Genomic DNA, 12,078 nt, shown 5'->3' on the forward strand with positions numbered 1-12,078 from the left:
ACACACACACTAAAAAGACAAATTCAAAATTATAATCGTATTACAAAATTGTCCATACTTACAGCTACTTATAATATACCCATGTCATTAGTTGATGTTTTAGCTTAGCGGGCAACATCACTGTTACGGTTTTTTTTTTTTATTTACCTTGTCCTAAGCAAACATGTTCGGTCACTATTACCTACTCAATACACTTTGCTTATTCTGTGTTTCTCTCTTTTCTTTTTTTGGTATCTACTCCATCTGATGTTTTCATCTTGGTCATATGTAGAATTTCAAATTACATTTTTTGTAAACTCATACTTAATTTTTGCCAGCAACATAAAATAATATTCTAAAACGTTGTTTTCGAAAATATGAAAACCTTCTCAATCCGAGAGACAACTTATTAGTAATAAGACAATGGTAATTTTGAATACCTTCTACCGACATTTTGTTTGCAGACCTTTTCATTGCCTTCGGATGTTTTCGTTATTACTTTACAGTTATGTTTTGTTCTGAATGTTTTTTGTTTTTAAAGCGTTAAATATTTTTTTATTTAATTATCACTGCTTACGTCTCTGTCCCGTCAACGGTCGCCCGGTCTTCCATGTTTTCGTTTAATTAATTATTTCAAAAATTCGTCTTAAGAATACAGGGTGACCACTTAACGCGAGACGCTCATTCTCGGTAAATAATTATTACAACTTTGTAGTTTTTCCCTTGGACACATTTTCAATTATGTTATATTATAAAATTACCCATTGGCATAACTAGAAGAGGCCTAGGGGAGTTCTTAAAATCCTTGTAAACTTGTTTCATAGAAGTTTGTCAGTAACCAATCAAGCACAGTGCCAAGTAAGTTTTGTAGTTTTTACTAAAATCTACAGGGAGCTTTGAAGCGTCCAAAAGCTGTCGATTCTGATTATTTTTCATTTTATTTCCAAGTATTACGGCAAGTGAATCGAATCGATTACTGAACGTAAATTACTTATTAATATGTTGATTTTAACTTAATAACTGTTTGCATTTAGCTTTGAATACAATGAATCCGATGAATAATACATATTATTAACTAATTACCGACTGATTAATAATTCAGGAAAGAAAAACAAAATGCTTTAATATATTAATTCAATTATTATAGCTTGTAAAACTTTGGAAATTGTTCATTTAATGTAGTTTATTTATAAACGTTAAAGTGCCATAGTGATGTTTTTATGTGTACCATATTGAACTGATCCCGCCTCGACTATAATTTAAATCAATCATAGTTACATGCGTGTCAATTCAAATATATTTTGTTTCTAATAATGCACACAAAAATAAAAACCACCATTATTTCTTTTAGTTTCCAAGAGGTACAGGTAAAATATGTTTTAAATTCTTGGCTTTGTGAAGTACCTTCGGCACACGGTTTATGGCGTTTAGACTTGCTACACAAAGAAAGCGGTGTAGCGTTAAACAAAATGAATAGCTGTTGGTACGGACATTAAAGAAAATGGGTTTTAAAAAAAAAAAACACACTATTAAAAACCAATTTTTCAGCTCTATCAAACCAGGAAGTACATATAGTCGGTATATATTAAAAACAATATTATTACGAAGCAATTAAAACATTGATATTCGTGTATTCGTGAACTCATTGAAAAACATGCACAAGTAATTACAAAATTAAAAAACAACATTGACCTTTTTAAAACAACCCATTTCCATTTTTCACAAGCTAACAATGGCTACAAAAACAATATCTAACACTTAAACACTTAAACTTATCAAGAACAATACAAAATAATAGCAAATTAATGTAAGTATTGATTTAAAATTATTTCCACCACACGAACCATTCCAAATCGAATCCACACTAACTCTACCTTTTCTATATTGTCACTGTTATGAGAACATACCAAAACTATGAGCACATATTTTATCATAAATATTGTTAAAATTATTTAAAAACATGCAAAGCAAATTACTTTATCTAACTCGCAAGCACACGTTATATGTTGACAAACTTGCTTTTAATAAATAAATAAAAATTATGTTCTTTAGTCATGTTGAAAAGTATTTGATATCAACCGTTATTTGTTGCTGGGCGGATAAAAATGATGTATATTATATTTTTTAACAAATTCTGCTTTTTTTTTTTTTAAATCGGAGACCTTAAGTATACATAGAGAGTTGGAGACAAAATACTAAGTAATTGATTGTCACGAATATTTTTCAAAAACAATTTTCACTGCTTGTAAAAAAAAATTGATATTTTTTTTCGGTGAATGTGTTTTTTTTTTTTTGTAAACGTTTATTTTTCCACATTTACCATAATATCATGTTTTATGTGTACATTAAAACGATCCCGTCTCGACTGTATGTATGGTGTACTTGACAAGACGTGCAATTTGATGGAGGACATGCGCCTGGGCTTAGCGTGCTCGTACTTAGGGGTTGTACGTGGACTTTGGGTTTAGTACGCCGTTCGCCAATCCGCCAGCGAAACGTATACCGCCGGTCCGCTGCTCGAAGTCGTTACTTTTGCAAGTGCGAATCTATTTCCCATAACGAAACTGTTAATTTTTTTTTTGCCCCTTCAAAAGCCATGCACAAAGCCCGAAATTTGTTCGTTCAAATAACTAATATTCGACGTTGAACGGCCGGGAGTTGTTCACCAAGGTAAACCGATAGTTTTTAATTAAACATAATACACATAATATATGTACACATACATTCAACGTTGGTAACTTTGGTTACACATAATTACACAATTTAACCCTTAACTTGGCGTTGTACCTTCAAAGACATCTACATATATTAGACACATAAATTTCCACGACTGACCTATAAATTAGTATTATTGTAATTATTGTTTTCGATATTTAAAAATTGAAACGCTCAATAGATTATGGGCCCAATTTCAAATTTTTGTTTTTTTTTCAGAAGACTTAAAAAATTCCTCAGGTTAAATTAAAATTAAAAATTTTATATTTTATAAATAAAATCAACCCGTTCAAATGGTAATAAATCAGGTGAAATTATAAAACTAAAACAAAAAATTGACTTAGAAAAATTGGGCTTTGTTTTAATAGACGTCTCCAATTAGCGTTCAAAAAATTAGGGTTGATTAAAATCAACACATACCAAATTCACATACAAAAATACATAATATAAAACACACTAATAAAAAATTTAAATAATCCAAAAAAATAAGTACAGACGTTTCAATTTAATTAATTTACGGCACAACACTGGTATTGTCTTTTGTAAAAAAAAAAATATATATATTTTATATATATATTTACATTTGACATTTATTATTATTTGTTTTGTTTTTTTCAACAACAACGTTACACCGTTTAAGCCGTACTTTCCAAATGCACAGAGCGGAAAACCGTTTTCGAAAATTACCGGTCTTAACAATTTATGGTACTCATTTTTACACAACAAACAACCGGACATCAGTCATATTATGAGGCATTTTTTTTTCTTCCTTTGGCAATCTATTTCGAAATCGTTATACAAGCGGTTTTTGTTTGTACTACTTCTGCAAAAGAAATATATATATATATTATGATTAAGTATTGGGAATTATATATTAAGTAACGTCTCTTCGAACCGATATTATTGTCCTAAAGGTTATTTGTAATACTTGTTAGCCGTCTTAGAAAACGGTAAAACTTATTCTGACATGGCAGACAACTCGACGGATTTCTCTATTTAGTGATGTACAATGTAATAATACTGAAGAACTCAACGATATCTATTTTAGAAGTATGATAAAAAATCTAAGGTGACTTAAATAATCGAAAAAAGTAGACATCTCAAACGACAATACATAATATTATAATAATATGTCGACATAATAATTATTATTATGTAAGACGGTGATTATTACAAGTACAGGGTCCGGCAGTGAAACGGTATGATTTCAATACTTAATTACTATTTAATGAATGAATAAATTTTAATTTTAATAAATATGTAACTCTTATACTTTATATTTATATTTATTAAAATTAAAATTTATTCATTCATTAAATAGTAGTTAAGTAATGAAATCATCCCGTTTCACTGCCGGACCCTGTATTTATAGATTTTTCATATAGACTATTTAAATAGTTATTACCGACACCGAAGTAGCGATATTGCCTATACGAAACGCCGCCATTGGATATTTTATACTTAAGACTTCCAGTCGCCAATCTTTGTGTAAACTGTTGTATTATGCAAATCCAGTACATAGCTATATATTATGTAATTAAATAGTCCAAAAAAAATGAAACCGAAAATAAAAAAACGGTTTTGGATTCCGGGTAATCACAAACCGGGCATGTGGTTTTCAACCAACGGCGGTACATTAAAATTAGAGGGGTTTTTTTTTAATACTAGTAAAAATTAATGGTGGTTTTCAGTTTTATATTATGGGCCGCGAATAAAAGGGTTAAAACTTGTCAAATTGACTTGATCCCTCGAAATTGTTCGCTTACAAAAAACAAAAATATTACTTATAACTGGAAGAGTTGATCTATGTTTACTTTGATTGATAGCCAAAATGAATTTTAACCTAAAACTTCGGGGCAAACGAACATATATCAATATATATATATATATATATATATATATATATATATATGTGTGTATATAGTATTAGGTCGAACCGTGGGTTTTATGTAATATATATAGTACGGTTTTGTTGAAAAATGTATAGCGCTAAAAGGTTCCGACAATAGCAGATTAAGTTTAAGCTTTCATCTGTAGTGTGATATCGCTTCATAAATTTAAATACCATAAACCGGATATAGCTGTATCTTCTATTGCCTAAACGGTGAATATTAATTACCCTTTTAGGTACAGCCTGTTGTGTATTCCCAGATTTGTATAGCACTGATAGCGTGGAAATCGTGTACTCAAAGCATTAGGATTAGTCAAGTTAGTACGGGCCATATTTGACTGTTTAAACGGCGAGCGATATAATAATAATTATGTTTATCTTTTTAGCCTCTCTTAAATCATCATCTTCATAGTTTAAACGAGATCTGGACGGAGCCCAAAGAATGGTTCCAATAATTTACAAAAGGGTTTTGCATTTCTCAGTACAAGGCTTGCTTTTATTAATATTACATAAATCATCTCGGCAACAGCCCCCCCCCCCCCCGAAAACCTTTAAACAATATTTTTTATTGTACAAAATGCAAAACTCGTGTCGAATATTTATGTGGCAAATCGTTTCGACGTTTAAGTTGTTGTTTTACAAAACAATCACAATGAATTCATTTAAATACAAATCATTTGTCGATTTCAAGTCACGGCAAACATATTTTATTTTTGAAACAGATTTTCCCCAGGCTGGTTATCCTTTTAAAACAATTTCGTGTGCGGTGTCAGCTTTGAAAAATGTCCGGGTTAAAAGTAGTATAGTTTCTGAGAAGATTTTCAAAAGCACATGGCATAAAGTATATGAAAAACGTTTTGGACCTGGTCTAAAAAGCCTGCTGTCTTACGATGCAATTGATGTAATCTCGTTTTTTTTTAGGGATTTTTTAGATTGTTGTATTGCAAAGATTCTACTGAAAAATATAAACAATACTTTCACACAACTATAATACAGCGTTGTGTGTTTGGCAGCAATTATTTTTAAACAATAAATAATAAAACAAAATATAGTTTCTAAATTATTTTCATATTAAACAATAATATACGCGTTGGGAGTTGATTTTGTTTCGATAAAACATATTTATTACATATTTTCCTAGATTGACATTTTGGAAGTGATGTGAAAATGTGGCAAGTGGGGAAAAAAAAAAAAATTAATTAAATTGCGAATGGCCGTAAGCTTGTCGTCGTGTGAAACGAATTTATTTGCCAATATAGTTTCGAAAAATCAATTAAGTTTGAATTGAATAAGCGCACTTTTGTCGATTATACTCTAACTAACAGCTGTGAAAAGTCCAGTACTTACACAATTATTTCCGCTTTGATAATTGCTTACACCGTGTGATATTATACTTGTTGTAGGGCTCGTCCTCTATATTCAGCATTGTACACGCTATTGATTAAAAAAGGCGGTAAAAAAACAAAAACAAAGTTGGAGAAACAAAGTGATTGAAAAAATAAAAAAAAATGACAATGCAAGGGCGTGTTGTAATAAATTTCGAAGGATATATTATATGAATGAAAATAACGCTTTGCCCTGGCCAGAGGCGTTGTAATAATATATTGTTTACACGGGCTTTTATGTTCAGCGAACACCACTGCTGCATACCGGAACCATCTCGGCCGCCCACCACGGGTTTTTCCAACAATAAGCAATTTGCAGCTTTAAATATGCCCCTACACAAATCAGTAGCCTAACCAGTTAACTATTTCCTTCTGGACGTACACTCCACCCTCGCGCCCTGCCCTAAACTTGAAACTTCAATAACTCCAAAAACGAAATACAGTTCAAATTAAAGAAATACATATGTGTTTATTTACATGTACAGGGTGTCACGGAAAGTTATACCGAGCTTCAAATGAGGACAGTTAGGATGTTTCAGATTTGAAATCGGGAGAAAAAATCTTGTTGAATTGACATGTAACATGATTTTTTGGTATCTGGCCACCGAGTGGCCACTGAGTGGCCGGCATGTGACTAAAACCAACATATGGCATGCGACACATGATTTAATATAAAATAATACTAAGAGCACCACTGAATTGAGAGTAAAATTCTAACCCAAAATGATGTGTCACCGTTCATAAGTTGGTTTTGGTCATATGCCGGCCACTTAGTGGCCACTCGGTGGACGCATGTGTGACCAGATACCAAAAATCATGTTACATATCAATTCAACAAGACTTTTTCTCCCGATTTCAAATTTGAAATTATTTTTTAATGAGATTCGAGTTCTATTTTCAATAATTTAAAAATGTTAAAAAAATGAATACCATTTATTGTACCCATAGAGCATCCTAAATGTCTCATTTGAAGCTCGGTGGAACTTTCCGTGACACCCTGTATATATATATATTTATTAAAAATAAAAATGTGTTTATTTACATGGTAAAATGGACTGCAATTTGAAATTTAATGAAAGACATTGTTATGCAGCACTATTAGTATTAAAGCTGCTCGGACCAACACGGTAGGTACTGATATTGAACAATATTTACAGAATGTAAACGAAAAGTGTGTACATAAAAGATTAACAAAAGGTTGTTTCGAGCAAAAACAGCTAAAAGCTTGTATAAAAAAAAACAAACTTAAATGAGTCGTTTATTATGAGCCATTCTCATTTATTATGTGCTTCCTGGGTACAACATGAAACGTTGTACTTGTTCTATTTGCTCTTTACTTTTGCACATTGTGACTTTCGTTCAATAGTACTCGGTCTTTATGCACTATAAGCGCCGCCGTCGTACAGGCCAATCCTATTTTCTTGTTGTTGCTTTTGGATGACGGCCAAAAACGTTCAATCGAGACCACAAATGTAAAATAGTCGAAAAACACTAATAGCGATTTTAACAAAAAATAAAAACCAAAAACCAAATAACACATAAGTGCATAAAGAAGTTGGCGAAAATCGAGTCGGAGCATTTTTTTTCGTACTTTAACATAATTAAACCTTTCGATGCGAATTACACTAAAGCGAAGAGGGTTTAGTCTACATTATATGAGATAAATTTGTTTAAATAAGATATATACAATCTGTACAAGAAGCCCAGTAAGCATATAGTGTAGAAAGTGTAGAAAGAAATTACATGAATAAAGAAACCATTGACTAGTGACACTTCCCATGATTTTTTTTTAAATTTTTATACTTACATTTAAATTTACTTAATTATATATTGTTATTGAATAATATTATTAGAAAGCAGATCCCGGCACCACTTGCGTATTAAACGTCTGGGTGGGTCTCCGGGTATATGGTCAAAGGTATTTTATAAAAGGATTAGAGTGGGAGAGTAATTTATTGTGGACTATTTTATAGAATGAAATGTCTTCTCCGTGGACAGTTTTTATGTTAAGATCATTATTGATTGTAAATTATTAGAGTTATAAAGGGGAGGTGCATTGGTTAATTTTCTTAAAGGTATATTTCGAAATCATTGGGTTTTATTGGTATACATTCCACCGTGAACTCATATGAGTACCTAATGCTACAATGTTAAATAACAACTAAAAACGTTAAAAACCGTTTGTATATATTTTAGACAAACGATATAATTTAATAATGTAACAATATCGATGGCTTAGCGCACACTGTTGTTATAAGAAGTCAACAACATTGAAGGAGAGCGAATTAAATTGTTTGCTTTTAATAAGATTGCAAATGTAAATACACAGTCACAACAAACACAAATTCAAGAATTAAATGCCTATTGTAAACAAATAAAGAACATTCAATGTTCTAATTCAGCGTATTTACCATTGTAAAAAAAAATTAAGTTGACCCAATTTGAACTACTTAAAAAAAAAACTAACCACTCTAGCAAGGAAGGTGGAGAGGGTTAAGTCGCCGTGGCCGTGTGCTTAGTAAATATTCGGTGATAATTTAATTTCGGTTCCAAATGTTTTTTTTTGGTAAAGTTATGTGTCAAGATGAAAAATTTAAAAAGCGAAAATCAAAGTTTTTCGGTGTTGAATTAGTTGACATATTTTTTCTACTACGTTAACTTCCAAAATCGGTACACACAAAAAAAAAACACATCATTATAAAAACCAATCTCTTCTCCGTACCGCGTCGAAGCTTAAGTAAACTAAAAAGAAACGTTGTCAAAAAAAAAAAAAAAAAAAATGAATGATTGTGTTAATGTCACGTGTAAGATCTTGTACGTTTTCTGAATGAAAAGATGCCACTGAGAAAATCCCAAAGAAAACGTGTGTAAGTCTTTTGAAATCTTTTGAAAATTTCAAAATATTATCTCAACATTTTGAGTCGACGTTTCACGGAAACATTTAAGTATAATTATTTAAATAATTATTTCCCATTTACATTTTGGCATTTCAAAATTCCTGTGACAGGCCAATGTCAACAAGATGTTTATTGCTGAATGATTTTAATTTCTTAACGTTTCATTTATGCAGAATAAAACCGGTAACAATAATATAATAATTCAGACTAAATTAAAAAATCTTAATCCGTCACAAGCATAATATTGTAACTCGCTTGCCCGACGGTGAGGTTTATTGTTAATTTTAACAAACAACAAAGCAATTATTATTACCATAAACGTTGAGTTTGTTCAAGCGACAATGCAATCGTTACAATCGTCACGTTTGTGTTTTGCCTCGAAAAATGTATTTGCATTTCTATATTTTCTTTTTGTTATTTACAAAAGTGTCTAGACTGTAAAAATAAAAGACTGTGTTTTAAATGCGTGAAGTGTTAAATCGTTTTTCAATTATTATTACAATTCAATGCTGCGACGCAGATTGGTTTGACAAAAATAGTATTATAATATGATAGGTTACTCCGCAAGGTAAAATCAAACTTCCCAACATCATACTACTACTTAATATTGAAATCTTACCTAGACCGACGTTCTTTCCAAGTAAAATTATAAACAATACACTCTCCAACCATTTCAAGATGAACGCCGGAGTTCCCCAAGACAGTGACTTATCCCCCCCCCTTCTTTACTTAATCTACACAGCTGATATACCTTCACATCTGACGCTGATCCCTTAATTACAAATTTTAAACTCCAACACCACCTCAATGTTCTAGAAAAATAGTTTACTAAATGGAAAATAAAAGTTAATACAAGCAAATCAAATCACATCACCTTTTCTCTTGGGCCAGACAACTGTCCGCCAGTCAAACTCTACAACACTCTGCTCCCTCAAATTAACCAAGTAAAATACTTAGGCCTCATTTTTGACAAACGCCTAACTTGGAAAGATCATATTATAACTGAAAAAAGAAAACAATTAAACACCAGACTTCATCTAATTCGCCATCTCTTACGTTCCAAAATTACTCTTAAACTCAAAACACTCAACTACAAAACTCTTCTCTTTCCACTATGGTATTACAGTATCCAAATCTGGGGCTGTACCGGTCCATCTAACATCCAAAAAATCCAGTCGTTTCAATACATTTGCCTACGCACACTCAAAAATTCCACTTGGTATGTTTCTAATAAAATTCTTCATTCTGATCTCCAAATCAGTTATGTAAACAATATCGCCAAAACTGCCTACCAAAAACTACACTATCTCTATTCTAATCATATCCCTGATAATGTGCCAAGAAGATTAAAAAGGAAATTGTGTAGAGACCTCCTATAAAAAAAAAATTATTAGATAAACTAACTCAAAATTCAAAGTAGGTAGCTCCATTACTGCATGTTATTCAAGCTATATTATTATTATTTTTTTTTTTACTGTTTACCCATTTACTGTTGTGCATATAATTTGTATAGATGTAAATATATTCAATTTAATAAAGAAAAAAAAATAATATGTTATGCTGTGTCGTTTGATAATATTATTTGGGAGACTTCCGTTTGTGGAGATTTCCGGTTATGGTAATTACCTACCGGTAGTACGATTACGGATGTTTACAGGCTTTATTAACATATAATATAACGGCCAGCAATTACAAAACGGTTATTCGAATATAATTCAGCTATTCATAGCCAAATAACGCGTACGGAATACACAATCACACGAGTGCAGATTAACCGCTGTAATCGTGCAATTAAAAAAATGCACAGTGACACATTTAAGGCATGCGCTTTGGGATTTGTCGACAGTTTAATATTTTTAGATTTAACGAACCGGCGGTTTTCATGTAAAATTTTAATATCATATCATATTGTATTTATTTATTTCCAATGGCATCAGCCGGTTTAATTAACTTAAACTTGTAATTGACTTTTGCTCAAAAAGAGAGTAAAACATCTCTATTTATATTATATTATTATGTTAGTGGTATATTGGTTGTTATTTGATCTGTAATTTGATTTGTCATTGATTTTACTGTCACTGTAATAACAAAGTAACTAGAATGATACGCTTTACAATGAAAGAGAAGACAATTTAATTAAATGCAAAATCCTGTAGTGGGAAAATTAAACTATAGCGGTGACGACATAGTCCAGTCAAATTAGACAAAAAAACGTCAAAGTTTGGAAAAAATTTACCGAAAGCTGAATTTCAGTATACATTTAGTTTATACCATACCAATGAACATACTAAAAGTCCTGACGCCCACCCCTTGTGCGTAGCGCCCCACCCCTCAAAAGGGGTGTTTCGACCTATCCACCGTATTCTCTTATAACTCAATAACCGTTCATTTTACAACTAAAATGTATAGGACCTAAATTAAAGATCGTCAAATTTACTATAAGGACAATCTATTTTAAATACTTTTCTTTTCACTTGATAAGCAGCATAAGCAATAAGTCAAAATTTTCGGGAAAAAAAAATGTTTAATTTTTTTAGCTAAAATTATGAGTTGTACGTTAAAGTCGCTTATTATAGAAATTATAGACCAAATAATTTTACATAGGATAGGTAACCTTTTTTTTATTTTAATACTTCTACCATTGTTGATATGTACCGCGGAACTCTGTAGGGACGCGGTACCGGTGCCCGGTGGCTCGCGCTGAATGACAGTATATTAGGCCATCTAACGCCATGTCAAACTAAGGACCATCCTAATGTGTATATTATTTAAATATCGCTAATCGTTGTGTAAAATATCGAGTCGTTATTTATTGTTGAGTGTAAGTATTTTCCTAAAAATGAGACCTGAAGAATTTCAAAAATTTTGCGATGAAGGTTACTTTACGATTAAACGGTCAAGTAAATTTTGGTGTGGCACGTGGTCTGATATGACCATAGAGCAATCTTTGATGCGTTCCATGAAAACTTCTGGTGGTTTGACAAGAGGTCGAGGTTTTCAAAATAGTGTTCTCGTACGCTGGCTTCTTGGAACTCCAATTGCAAGTACAATTAACGACCAAGTGGAAAAACTTGCAAACATTTTTTAATTATACTTCTGAACAACATGTTGATCAACGCGATTCAAGAATTAAAACTGATAGGGAGCATTTAAAAAAACTTACAGACTGGTTAAAAATATATAACCCTTTTCCAGAATTAAATGAGTTAAT

The 12,078-nt window shown here is 31.5% G+C and overlaps 1 protein-coding gene across 2 annotated transcripts in view; it reads left to right on the forward strand.

Annotated features, from left to right (window-relative positions):
* Positions 1–2,465: 2,465 nt before the first annotated feature.
* LOC126836178 (neuronal growth regulator 1-like) overlaps positions 2,466–12,078 on the forward strand; it is a 109,725-nt gene continuing 100,112 nt past the window's right edge. For both annotated transcript variants that reach the window (XM_050569364.1, XM_050569365.1), the window contains exon 1: positions 2,466–2,649. The gene's annotated coding sequence lies outside the window, so the exon portion shown is untranslated. The remainder of the gene's footprint in view (positions 2,650–12,078) is intronic.

This window comes from Adelges cooleyi, unplaced genomic scaffold, assembly GCF_023614345.1.
Source record: "Adelges cooleyi isolate 19-005CV unplaced genomic scaffold, UGA_ACOO_1.1 ACOO_flye_CR_arks_rails_tigmint_CR_PRNA_23, whole genome shotgun sequence".
Lineage (NCBI taxonomy): Eukaryota > Metazoa > Arthropoda > Insecta > Hemiptera > Adelgidae > Adelges > Adelges cooleyi.